Source organism: Callospermophilus lateralis, chromosome 4, assembly GCF_048772815.1.
Source record: "Callospermophilus lateralis isolate mCalLat2 chromosome 4, mCalLat2.hap1, whole genome shotgun sequence".
NCBI classification, from domain to species: domain Eukaryota; kingdom Metazoa; phylum Chordata; class Mammalia; order Rodentia; family Sciuridae; genus Callospermophilus; species Callospermophilus lateralis.
In genome coordinates, this window is record NC_135308.1 from 77,645,716 (window position 1) to 77,658,240 (window position 12,525).

General features: G+C 40.8%; 1 pseudogene; it reads right to left on the reverse strand.

Moving 5' to 3' along the window:
• Positions 1-4,985: 4,985 nt before the first annotated feature.
• Positions 4,986-6,745, reverse strand: LOC143398355 (ubiquilin-1 pseudogene; annotated as a pseudogene).
• Positions 6,746-12,525: the final 5,780 nt, after the last annotated feature.

Sequence of the window (12,525 nt, forward strand, 5' to 3'; positions counted from 1 at the left end):
ATTTACTTCAAACAATGGCCTTCACATTGCAGGTAACTTCTGTTTGTTTTTAGTGTTCCTAACCTTTTGCCCACATCAGAGTGATAGTCAGCCCTTTGTGTTGTGTACTCATGCTGAGCAATGTAGGCTGGTTTTTCCTTTCTGATGAATGTAAACTTAAGAAAAACAAAAGTATCATTGTTCAGAAATTTTTCATTAGTACTTCATTGCACTTGTTCATGTGATTCCCCCAGGGAATCACATTTTTTTTTAAAAAAAAATCTTGCTTCCTTCTGTTCTTTGAGAAAGTGGGCTTGAATCTGGGGAGCTCTACCAGTGAGCCATCTCCAAGGCATTTTGAAGTTTTGGAGACAGGAGCTCCCAAATTTTCCCAGGCTAGCCGCCAACTTGGGATCCTCTTACCTTAGTCTGAAGAGTGATTATAACTACAGGTGAGAGGCATTGCACCCAGCCCAAACCATTGCATTTCTAGCCACAAGAGCTTTACAGTTAAAGGTGACTGATGTGATTTGGACTCAACACCCATTGGATCTGCAATGAGGGTAAAGACTTCTGGGTAGGAACTGGCCAGTGTTATGCTGCTTTTAAACTGAAGTTTTTCTTTCTTTATTTTGGCCCTACCTACATGAGGTCTATTTGATGTTACTTTTATTTATTTTGGCTGTGGTCCCTCAGAAAGGGAACTACTTTTACCTCTTTGCTTAGAATTCTGTTCTCTTCTGAGTCAGATCCCAGGCATGGATGAGCTCAGGTGTGGGGGCCTAAAAATAGAAGATAAACTATTAATAAGGCTTATATGGTAGTTAATGGAATGAATTAGCTTAAAGTTAATTTCTTTTCATTTTTTATTTTGCTTTTGCTTTATTTGTGGTACTGAAGATTGAACCATGTGGCTCTTTACCACTGAGTTACATCCCCAATCCTTTTTAATTTTTTTTTTTTTTAATTTTGAGCCAGGTACAGTGATGCTTGCCTGTAATCCCAGCGACTCAGGAGGCTGAGGCAGGAGGATTGCAAGTTCAAAGCCAGTCTTGGTAACTTAGTAAGGCCCTAAGCAATTTAGGAAGACCCTGTCTCAAAATAAAATATAGAAAGGACTGGGGATGTGGCTTTGTAGCTAAATTCCCCTGGGTTCAATTACTGGTACCAAAAATATGTATATTATTTTGAGACAGGATGTTTGTAAATTGCTGAGGGTCTTCCTAAACTGCTAAGTTGGTCTTGAACTTGTGATCTGCTTGTCTCAGCCATTGAACTCTGGAATTACAAGAGTAAACCACACTCCTGCCCAACATTAGCTTAAAAGTTTTATGAAAATCTTTACTATGTGGAAAGAGGAAAAGTGAATTTAGTTACTTGATTTTGGACACAGTGTTTGACATGGACCCCTACATCACCATCACACCTTTATAAATGAGCAATACCTGCCTATTAAGACTGATGTTTGTCATGGTCTAAGAACAGCACTTTAGTTCAGAACCTCTGGACAATTTGGCCAGGCTTTTACACAGATTTTTCCTTCCTTGATATTCAGCTGTTGCCTGTTTGGTGTTCTCACCTGTATAGGGTAAGTACTTCAAATCTTGCTCTAATGGAACAGGCTTAAGAGAAGAAAGAGGAAGATAAAGAGGAGGAGGAGGGGGCAGCCTCCGAGCTTGCTCAGCCAAGGAAACTGGTGAAGTCCGGCTCTCTGCTGGGGCTCCATTGAAGTGGCTTATGGAGAAAGAAGAGGACAAGGAGGACATCCAGGAAAACAGGTGACTGGCCTTCCCGGGCCTTTCTGTTGCTTCCGTTGCAGCAGGATCAACTTCCCCATCAACTCCCCAACACCCCCAAACCCCAGAAAAGGAGATGGACTACCTCCTGCCTGCAGGGTGAGTACCTGATGTAAGGGCAACCAGAGCGTCCCGGTGTGCATAGTGCACCGAGTTGAGTAGCGCTGGCTGTGCTCCTGGTGAGCTTCATCAAAGCACCTCTGGCAGGGACACCCCTTCCCTTCGGCCTGGGGAGCTCAAAACCATTCCGGATACCTACGAGGCTGCAGCAGTGCGTAACTAAGTCCAAAAGGCTTCTTGCCGCCTGCCCCAGGGTCTCCTGGAACTTCCAGCTAGGGGCCATGTGTCCTGCAGAGATGATTTACTGGGCTAGGGAGGACCATGAACTCTACTGGGTTTTTGCTAGATCTTTCCATGGCTCCTGTCACTAATGTGCCCCCTTGAGGCCCTGGGCGCTGAGAAGATTGTGAGTTGGTTAGAGTCAAGGCCACTTAGGGGTCTGAGCTAGTATATTATATGCTCTGCTGCAAGCTAGCTCATCTGGCCTGGGAGTCCCCCGCCCCACCTGTCAGAGAAACCTAAACAGCCTCGCAAGTTCAAGTACCAAGTGCTTCCCACTGGCCTGCAGCTGGGCGAAATCTGCGTGGCGCTCCTTTGCCAGGCCAGCTGGAGACGCTGTCAGGCAATAAATACTGGGCGGAAGAAAAGGTCGCGGGAAGAGCTGCAGAAACCTGGTCTCTTTGCAGTGACCCGGGCCCAGATCTCTGAGGGTTCGCACGTGGCAGGTGAGACTCAGACAGGGAGCTGCTGACCCTCTGGATCCTTATTGGTTTTTGTGCTTACGGAGGTCCAGACCCTGGCCCAGGCTTCATGGGAGTCGGGGCGGGGAAGGTGCAGTGGAGAGAAAGAGCCAGACCGGAGGCTGGGGGTCCAGGGAGAAGGATGTCTGCCTGGGTCGGGCAAACTGTGCTGGCGTCCCGGGTGCGCTTCCAGGGAATGCAGACCTTAAGTTGGCTTCACCAATCTCCTGGCCGCTGCCATGCCCTCTGGCCACAACAAGGACGACTTTAAGGGATTAGCACTTTTTGAAAGGAGGGAGCATGTCTTTTTTGACTTTTCTTTCTCTATGTGTTGTACTGGGGATTGAATCCTGGGTGATCTATACTGAGCAACATCCCCAGCATTTATATTAATTTGTTTTCTTTTCTCTTTCTTCCTTCCTTCCTTCCTTCCTTCCTTCCTTCCTTCCTTCCTTCCTTCCTTCCTTCCTTCTTTCTTTCTTTCTTCTCTCTCTCTCTCTCTCTCTCTCTCTCTCTCTCTCATTCTTTCTTTTTTTTTTCTTTTTCTGAAACAGTCTTGGTAAATTGATTAAATTGTCATTTAACTTGCTATTCTCCTGCCTTAGCCTCCCAAGTTGCTGGCATTAGAGGTGTGAACCATTGCACCTAGCTGTTTTGTTTTTGTTTTTTTTTTTTTTCATTCACTAGGGAGAGTGACATTATTGTTTCCATTTTAGCAGTTGTAGTCTGTTTTTTCACTGCTTCTAAAGGATCTGACCAGAACAACTTTAGAGGACAATTATCTCCTGGGAAAGTGTTAGGCAGTGCAATGACTGGTGGGCAACCAAGCCTCTTGACCTATTTTAATAGCAAGCAACTTACAGAAGAAATGGAATCTATTATGTTTCCCTTAATTTTATTGGTCTGGCTTCTGTTTAGGTAACTTTAACATTGCAATTTCCAAAAACTGTATGTGAGGGAATAGAATGATCTAAGAGAATACTGAAGCAGAGTCAGCCAAACACATTACTGACCCTCAAGTCATGTGGCATTTTTTTTCTTTATTTTGGTACCAGGAATTGAACCTATGGTCACTTAACCACTGAGCCACACCCCCAGCCCCCCCCTTTTTTAGTATTTTATTCAGGGAGAATAAAATTGCTGAGGCTGTCTTTGAACTCATGATCCTCCTGCCTCACCCTCCCAAGACTCTGGGCTTACAGGCATGTGCCACCCTGCTTTAATCAGTCCTAGGGGGCACATACCAGCCCAATAGTTTGAGAATCAGGCAAAAAGGACTTCCTTGGGGAGGGAAGACAAGACAGTGTTGCTAAAATTATTCTTTGTTTTTCACCCAAATGATATTTCATGATTTCACTATATTCCCAGACATCCAAACAGTTGGCAGTGCTATTTGTTGAGGCTGACCCAATCCAGTATAGAATCCACCTTGCCCCTTCCTCTTTTCCCCTTCTGTGTCTCTGATATGCATAATACTTAACTAATTCTCAAGAGAACTATCCAAACATTTCAGAAACAAATAGCTCACAAATCATTTTAAATTCACCTACTGCCCATCTATGATAAAACTAAAAAACTCCAATATTCTGATTTTGTATGGTGTTTAAGACATGGCAATATCAACACGTTCAGTGAAAGCAACCTTTTAATTACCAATTGCAACATCTGTTCAACTTGCTTATGGGAGAAGCTGAAAAGACCTAGGCAAATGCATTGTAGAGTGTACTATGGGGCTCTTTCCACTACACAAAGATTAAGGTAATTATTGACAGTCAATCTGTGAATACTGAGACAATGCTGTATTATGCTGGGTATAAAATAAATAGATAACAGTATCAGCTTCTTTATTATTTAACAAATGTGACTAACTTCTTTTGCTGAGAGATGTTTATCAATGATACTGTAAGTTCTAAGTATTAGAAAACATTAAGTTTTAAGAGTAGTTCTTTCTTGAAAGTGGGTTAGTGGTTACCCAGCATTGGCGAGGATGACTTAATGAGAAGAAAGTTTCTCTTTAGAGTGAAGAAAGTGTTCCAAAATTAGAGTACAGTGTTGGTGACACAAATTCGTCAATGGGCTAAAACTCACTGAATTGTGCATTTTAAATGTATAGTATCTAAGTTTATATCATGTAAATTGAAAGATTATATCTCAATAAAGCTAATTTTAAAAAGCAAAAAAAAAAGAGTAGTTCTTTCTTTTTGCTTTTTTGATTACAATTTTTTTTCATATAATCTGCTACAGCATGTTTTTGGAAATGCAGTCCCAAATGTGCATAGGGCAAAGAAATTAAGCAAATATTGCCAGTAGTATAAATCTTACAGCATATTGTTTGCAAAAATATATGCCAAAGCTGGTTATGGTGGCACACACCTGTAATCCCAGTGACTCAGGAGCCTGATGCAGGGGACTACAAGTTCCAGGTCACCTCCATCAATTTAACTAGGAGCCTGAAGCATTGTTGCATTAACTGCTGGTGTCCAGGTTCAGTGGTTCCTGCTGTAGGTGCAGAGCTAGACCCACTGGTCTCTGAAGGGCATCCAGTGGTTCCTAATGCCCCCTAGTTAGGAAAGGCCAGAAGTCAGTCCTGGGATGAGGCAGGCTCTAGGGCTGCTTAGTCATTGCTGATAGAGTGTCAGGATTCTGCATTTTGTTGGAGGAAAGTCAGGAGCTGTTGTCTCACTTGACCTTGAAGCTGAGGATTTCCATCAAAAATGGTTATTCAGCATCATCTTTGCAACAAAGTCAGGGTTATGTTTAGTGGGACTGCACTATTCTAGTCATGTAAGGGGCAGACCACATGTTTTGCATAAGCCCTGGGTTAAGTTAATTATTGCAACAAGCTCTGCATTCTTGTTCTGTTGATCTTAATAGCTCCTGCCCTAGGCACCAGAGTTGGCGCAGTAGTACTCTGCCCAGCAGTGACACTCACAGTGTTTCTCCTGGCATTGAAGCTGATGCCCTCAGGGACACCTGTGAAGTTCATAGATTAGGGAAGAATCTCTATGTTCTATACAAGAAGTTTTACTACCTTCACCTGAGGAGGTATTGCTCACTATGGAAACAAGTAGAAGACTACCAAACTGCTCTCTTGGTACACTCAGTATGGATTCTTGAATCTCCTTGTTATATGCACCCTCAAACATCACATCCCCTTGGATGGTTTCTAGTTTGCTAAAGGCTAGATCCTGGTTTCTCACTTCCTGTATCATCTCTGGATTCCTGGCAAGTTCCAATGTTTGTCCCATTTAGCTGGAATTTCAACCTATGACTCATTTCTGGATTTCTCTATATCCACTTCTGCATTTGGCCATGATTAACTGCCTCATTGGTCAGGATTGGAAAGCATGCTCTGGATTAAGGAATTTTCCATGACCTGAAGCTTCTGAAAATTTCAGGGTTGGACAAAAGTTTTTCCTGCATTTGTCTCTGTAGTTCAACAGAGTTGGTAGTACTCAGATCTAAGCTACTCAGACTTACAAGTCCTTTAGGCCACCAAAACCAAAAGGATTGTTAGTAGCAGAACCTGATGTGGAGCTACTGTCTGGAGCTCATGAGGTGGTAACATTGCTTCCATTGGTATTTGTGGGGCTGAATGATCTGGAGGCCTCTTTCCTGTTTTGATGACCAAGTGAATGGTAAGTCCTTGGTGAATTCCATGTTGACTCAAAGTATCTTAATGTTTCAAAAAAATTTTCAGCAATATTAACACAAGTTGGTGAGTACATGATTTGAAATGTTTAGAGATTTCTAGGAGTCCAGAGGGCTGCTGCTTTCACACTCTCCACCAAAGAGAAGGCTGTGGTGTGGCAACTCAGGGGAGCAGAAGGAGGCAGAGGAGCACCAATGCCCACTGTCCTGGCAGCAGGGATGCACGGAATGCCACCCATTGCAAAGAGTAAGGGGCCTAAGGAGCCACTGAGGGGCAGGGATTGTGGGTGCAGCTGCACAATGTTCAGACACTGCTGGTTCAGAGCAACAACCTCAGCAGCCTCCGTTTCCTCCTGTGTTGTTACCTTTTACCCATCAAGAGCAAGGTTAATTAGTTTGCAATTGTGTCCACTGGGGTTCTCCTCCACTTTTTTTTCCTGTGGTTAGTGTCTTGCAGCTGCTATTCTGCTGCTTACCAGAAGGGTGTTCTTGAGCATACAACTTAAGTCCCAGCTTCATCATTTATAATAATGGATGATAATAACTAAGTGCTTTGAAAAGATTCGATGAGGTAATGTCTTTTTATTGTTAAAACTGTTTTCTTCCAGGTGTAGTGGTGACTACCTGTAAGTTCAGCTACTTGGGAGGCTGAGGCAGGAGGACAGCACATTCAACACAACCTTAGCAATGGAGTGAGACCCTAATCAATTTAGCAGAGATTCTGTCTCAAAATAGAAAATATAAAGGGCTGGGGATGTGACCCAGAGGTTAAGTGCAGTAAAAGCAAACAAAGTGTTTTTCTTTCTTTCTTTTTTTTTTTTTGAAAGAAACTCATTTTCTGTCTTGGAGAGGAGTGGAAAAATAGTACTTCTGACTCCATTTTGGGTTCCAGTTTTGAATCTTCAGTTAGCAATTAAGTGACCTGAGATAAGTTAATTTCACTAAGCCTCGGGTTTAAGGATAAGAAAATAAAATGTTGCCTAATTTGCTTGGTTGTAAGGATGACCAGGGGTATAAGTTTAAGAACTGGCATATTGAAGATGCTCAGGTATGTATTAGTTCTTTTTCTCCATCAGAAATAGGAAGAAAGTGTTACACATTTATTTTGGATTCTTGAGCGATTTAGAAATTTATAGCTGTTTTAATTGATGGTAATAGGATCTTGCAGAAATGTTTTGTTTTACTTTTCACTGTAAAAAATAGTTTCTCACTACATACATTTTGAACAAATGAATTATTTGTAGGATGAGAAAGTCTCATTTCTTAAATCTCCTGTTAATATGCAAAACACATATTAAATGTTAAAAGCCTTTCTTAGGGATTATGTAATGAATTGAACAATGAAACCTTCTTGCAGGTATAGGCAATAAGAGAAGATTTGTTGTACTGAATCAAACAATCCACTTAATGAGTTACATAAACATTATTTTCTCATCTGTGGTAGGCATTGTGCTGGAGTCTGTGTGAAACTTCAGCATTTGGAGGCTAAATTCAATGAGAGGCAGTAAAGGATGTAGTTTCTCTGGTAGACTGAGAATCTAAGTTTTCCCACTTATTTTAATCATGGTCAAATTACATTCTCCTCATTTGTAGAACTGAGTGATTATTGCCTAGCATTTGGAGTTATCCTAGGTATTAGGTAAGGCAATGTTCCAAAAGCAGGTTCCACACACCCAGGCTGCCAAGGACAAGGCACATAGTGAATACCAAAAGGAAGCTGCTTTTCCTTTGTTTTCTGTTGGAAGGTGATTATTAGTTTGTGATAATGGAAGAGTTGAATGCTACTTGGAAAAAGATGAAATCTTTATCAGAGGATGAGGGTGCTAATTCAAGCTCCATGATCTTGAGCTAGTAGATACTTAACTGTTGTTAGTTTCTCTGCTTTTAAGATAAAGAAGTTAGACTAGATGAACCTTAAGATTTTTTCAAATTCTAGTGTTCCCATTGCAAGTAGTGATTTTTCATGAAAATCAACTTGAACACATTCTACTAGTCCAGAACACCTGTTAAGTTAAAATAAAATGAAAAGGATGTTTTTCCAGAAGGTAGTGATCTAGTTGGGAACATACACTGCCTGAAACAGTGTGCAGAGATGAGGAGTGTAGCCTGTGAGCAGAGGCAGGTGCCTATCATTTTGAATTATTAGAAAACAGGCTTTAGCAGAGAGATAGAGACTTATGCTGGTCCACAGCGTAACAGACTTTCTATCGCTTATCTTCTATGTCAACCACTAGTATGTCTTCACTGCTCCCTTCTGCCAAAGGATGGTAGGAGCTCTGTATTTCAGACAGACTCAGAGGTAAATTAGCATGTTTATTGTATAGGTTTTATTATCAAAAGGTTAATTGTCGAAAGATTCAGCAAAGCAGGCAATCTGAAGGATGCAGGACTGGTGAGACATTAGGGTCCTCTTATTTTCCTTAGAACTCACTATCCCTAGGAATTGGTGATGAATTCAAAGCCAAAACTGACAACTGCTGCATGCCTTTGCATGTAGCCTCTCCTGTTCGGTGTCACCATAGCAAGTGGGCCAACTTGAATTACACTTTTGCACAGGAAGCTCTTAGCACAAATGCAGCCATGAGAGTGAGACAGCCATGATTTAGGTCACTGCTCTACACAGGTGCTGTTCTCAGCCATGGCAGATTCCATCCTTGATAAGCAGTCCTTAGCTTTTTTGGCTTGGTTTCCTTGAGTCTGAGTCAAGAGCATCAGAGAAGATTAAAGGGTGTGATGATGATGTGAAGGCTCACAATGACCACTGGGACCAAAATCAAGGAGCTCAATGCACTTCTCATCTTTCCCAAAATCAAGGCTTCCTTGAAAAGTGGAATTTCTCATTTTAGTAGCTTTTTACCTTCAGTATTAAATCTGCCCTGAGCTTTTCCATGCTTGGAATCTGCCTCAGGAAGGAACAAGTTTTTTAGGCATGAATAATGAATACTCAGACTTCAAAATTCCCTTTCTGAGGTACACAGCCAATATAAATAAAAGTAACATGAAACCCAGGTCATATTAGTAGGACCAAAATATGGAAGGCAAAACTTCTGTTTAGAAACAGCACAGCACTGGCTTGTTCCCACCTGGACCCATTTCCCAGGGTTTAGTTCAGAAGTGTGGCCATGGATGCTGGGTTCACATCCCATGTGTCACTTTAGCAGTAAAGCTCTTGTTGTGCAAGTGTGATGCTTGAGCTGGGTGTGGTGACTCGTGTCTGGAGTCACTGCTACTCAGAAAATTGAAGCAGGAAGATGGCAAGTTTGAGGACAGCCTGGGTAAAGTAGCAAGCCCTGATAAAAAACATAAAATGGGTGGGACTGTCTTAGTGGTGGACCACCCTTGGATGCAAACCCCATTACCTCAGAAAACAAAATGAAGCAAAAGAGAAAAACTGCATTGATGCTTTGGGAGAAACACATGAGCAAGAGTCATAAAATGGTAATAAATAAATTCATTCTTGTGAAAAAATCTTACTTTTTTAAAAATATTTTTTAATTGTAGATGGAAACAATATCTTTATTTGAGATAATTAGTTTGAGCATTCAATTTTAATTATATTATGTACATAACATTCAAAGTTTCTCCATAGACTACAGAAAAATATGAACCTCATTAGTATTTTGCACAATATCTTTGTTTTATTTATTTTTTATCTGGTGCTGAGGATTGAACCCAGTGTCTCATGCATGTGAGGCAAGCGTTCAACCACTGATCTACAACCCCAGCCTTTACTTTACTGTTTTTTTTTTTTTTTTTGAGAATTTAAATTCATTTAAATTTAAAATCACTCTTCATGGGTAACAGCATTAAGTACACACCACAGTAGGGCTGGGGATCAGTCTGATGTGGGCACAGACTTAGAACCATTAAAAGCAAACAATTATCACCTATTGTACATGGGTTCCAAGTTGACATAAATACTACAACAATGGTATAGTTTTTGAATGTTTCAGAGTGGTCTTTCTTTTTTAACAAAGGTCCATATGTCACTGGAAACAAGCTGAATCTCATTCATACCTATGACCTCCCTCACTCATGCATCAGTCATGACAATCACACTCTAACCAGAGGAGATTGCTTCAGTCAAAGGAGCCATTGCAATGCAATAGTCAAATCTAACCTGAGGGAAAAGGGATCTTAAACAGCAAGGAATCCCAGCCTTTGTTTTAATATACTCCATTATTCACAAGGCCTTCAACTACCAGTATATCTTTTGAATTAATACATCCACCATTTTCATATAGTTCATAACAGGTCTTAATGTTAATGTTTTTCAGACCAAGTCTGATACACACTTGGGTATAGAGCAAAGGAAAATTATGTTCAGGGTCCAGGGCTTCTAATTTCAGCTGATTTCTTTCCATTACATGCTAAATGATATTGTGTGTGTGTGTGTGTGTGTGTGTGTGTGTGTGTGTGTATGGATACAGAATGGCTGTCAGTGTTCATAAAAGCAGAGTTATCAACCTTTTTCCAAACTAAAAGAATTCCACTATAACAAAAATAAATATTCTCTACTTCATGTATCAGTCATGAAAACTTGGGTATACCTCTGAGCTGGTGAATTTTTCTCCAAAAATATAATCTTAGTGTGTAAATAACTGGGATTTGACTTTAATTCTAAGAATGTTTTCTCAATGTTTTCAGTTTCTTAAGTGCCAGAAACTCCTTTGCTAAAGATAAAAAGTTTTCCTTCTCTGCTAGACAGTTAACACATCTAAATCACGTGGATTTTTTCATGCTTTCAGTCAAATCCTTCCTGACTTCAGCTCTCAGGGTCCAGCATCACCTGCTGAGGTGCTCCAGGCTGCCTTAGCATTAAAGCCTGGGTTCATTTTGTAGCAAGTTTGTTAGCTGTGCTAAGAGGTGACTAGAATATGCAGTGTTCTCTCAATGTGATGATCAGGTTTGCACAACCTAGAGATGAACCAAGTAAGTATGTGCTGAAGAGGAAGACAATACTGATTGTCTGAAGTGATCACGTTTAAGTCAACAGCATAATGTTACCACATTATGAAGAAATGTGAATCACTGGTTATCTTCAAATAGGAAGAAAAATGAATCACTGTTTATCTTCAAATCTCATTTTCTTCTCTCCTCAGTATGTTTTCCAAGACACATTGCTTGTGGTGGAAAGCAGAATTTGTAGATATGAAAATGGACAAAAGGTAGAGGAAAGGAGAACAAAGGAGGAGCCAGACCAATCCTTAATGCTAAATTGAACAAACCAGAGTTGTAACCAGCAGAGCTCATGGAATGTGATGTGTGTGGTGTGTGTGTGTGTGTGTGTGTGTGTGTGAGAGAGAGAGAGAGAGAGAGAGAGAGAGAGAGAGAGAGAGAATGAACCTGTTGTTTAAATAAAATTCTTAAAGGAACTTAATTTCTAAAATTACTAATTAATTGCAGAATTTGTGAGGAGATGAGACAGAGTTAGCAATAAATTGAACTTAGTGAAGTAAGAAGACAGTAGATGAGGCACTTTAACTTTTGAATTGTAATGATTATTGTAATGACTATTATTATAACACAGTACTGGCAATGAAATCTGGGGCCTCATTTACACTAGGCAAGTGCTCCACCACTGAGCTACATCCATGCCTCTTTTATGTATGTGTCTCCCTATGTGCGGGAGGCAGGCTTCAAACTTGCAATCCTCCTATCTCAGCCTCCTGCATTGATGGGATTACTGGCTAGAATCACTGAGCTCCGCTTGCATGAGGCAATTTAATCTGTAGGAAAAAATAAATAAAAGACTATGGCCATAGTAAAAAAAAAAAAAAAAAGAGGCCAAGCAAAAATAAATTTCTTCTTTCCTTTTGGGGGCTGGCAATAACACATGTGCATAAGAATTTAAAACCATTCTCTTGATAAAAATCATTACAAACAAACGGACTTATGGCACAGTCTTCACAGGGAAGCTATGCTTCAACTTCCTTTTCCTGGGTAAAGAGACAGTAAACCAGTCATCTTAAAATGTCAAAACTTGCATTGAAATTGCACATTCTCCTTATTTTGTGGGGCAAAATATGTCTATTGACACAGCAATATCACTCTAAAATGTCCTTTTAGGAGAGGTGGGAACAGGGTGAGTGTCACCTGGGCCAGCAGCTCATTGGAAAGTATGACAAGGCTTTGCAAATATCTCTGAGAACAATTCCCACCTGAGCTGTTGGTGAGGGTATCTGTGTTGTAATCACAGACCTGGTAGGTTGAAAGTAGGGAAACACAATAAGCCAGGCGGGGGTTAAATAGACTCATGTGAAGATGGAAAGGTGGATGTAGTTTCCAGCTCTCTCCAT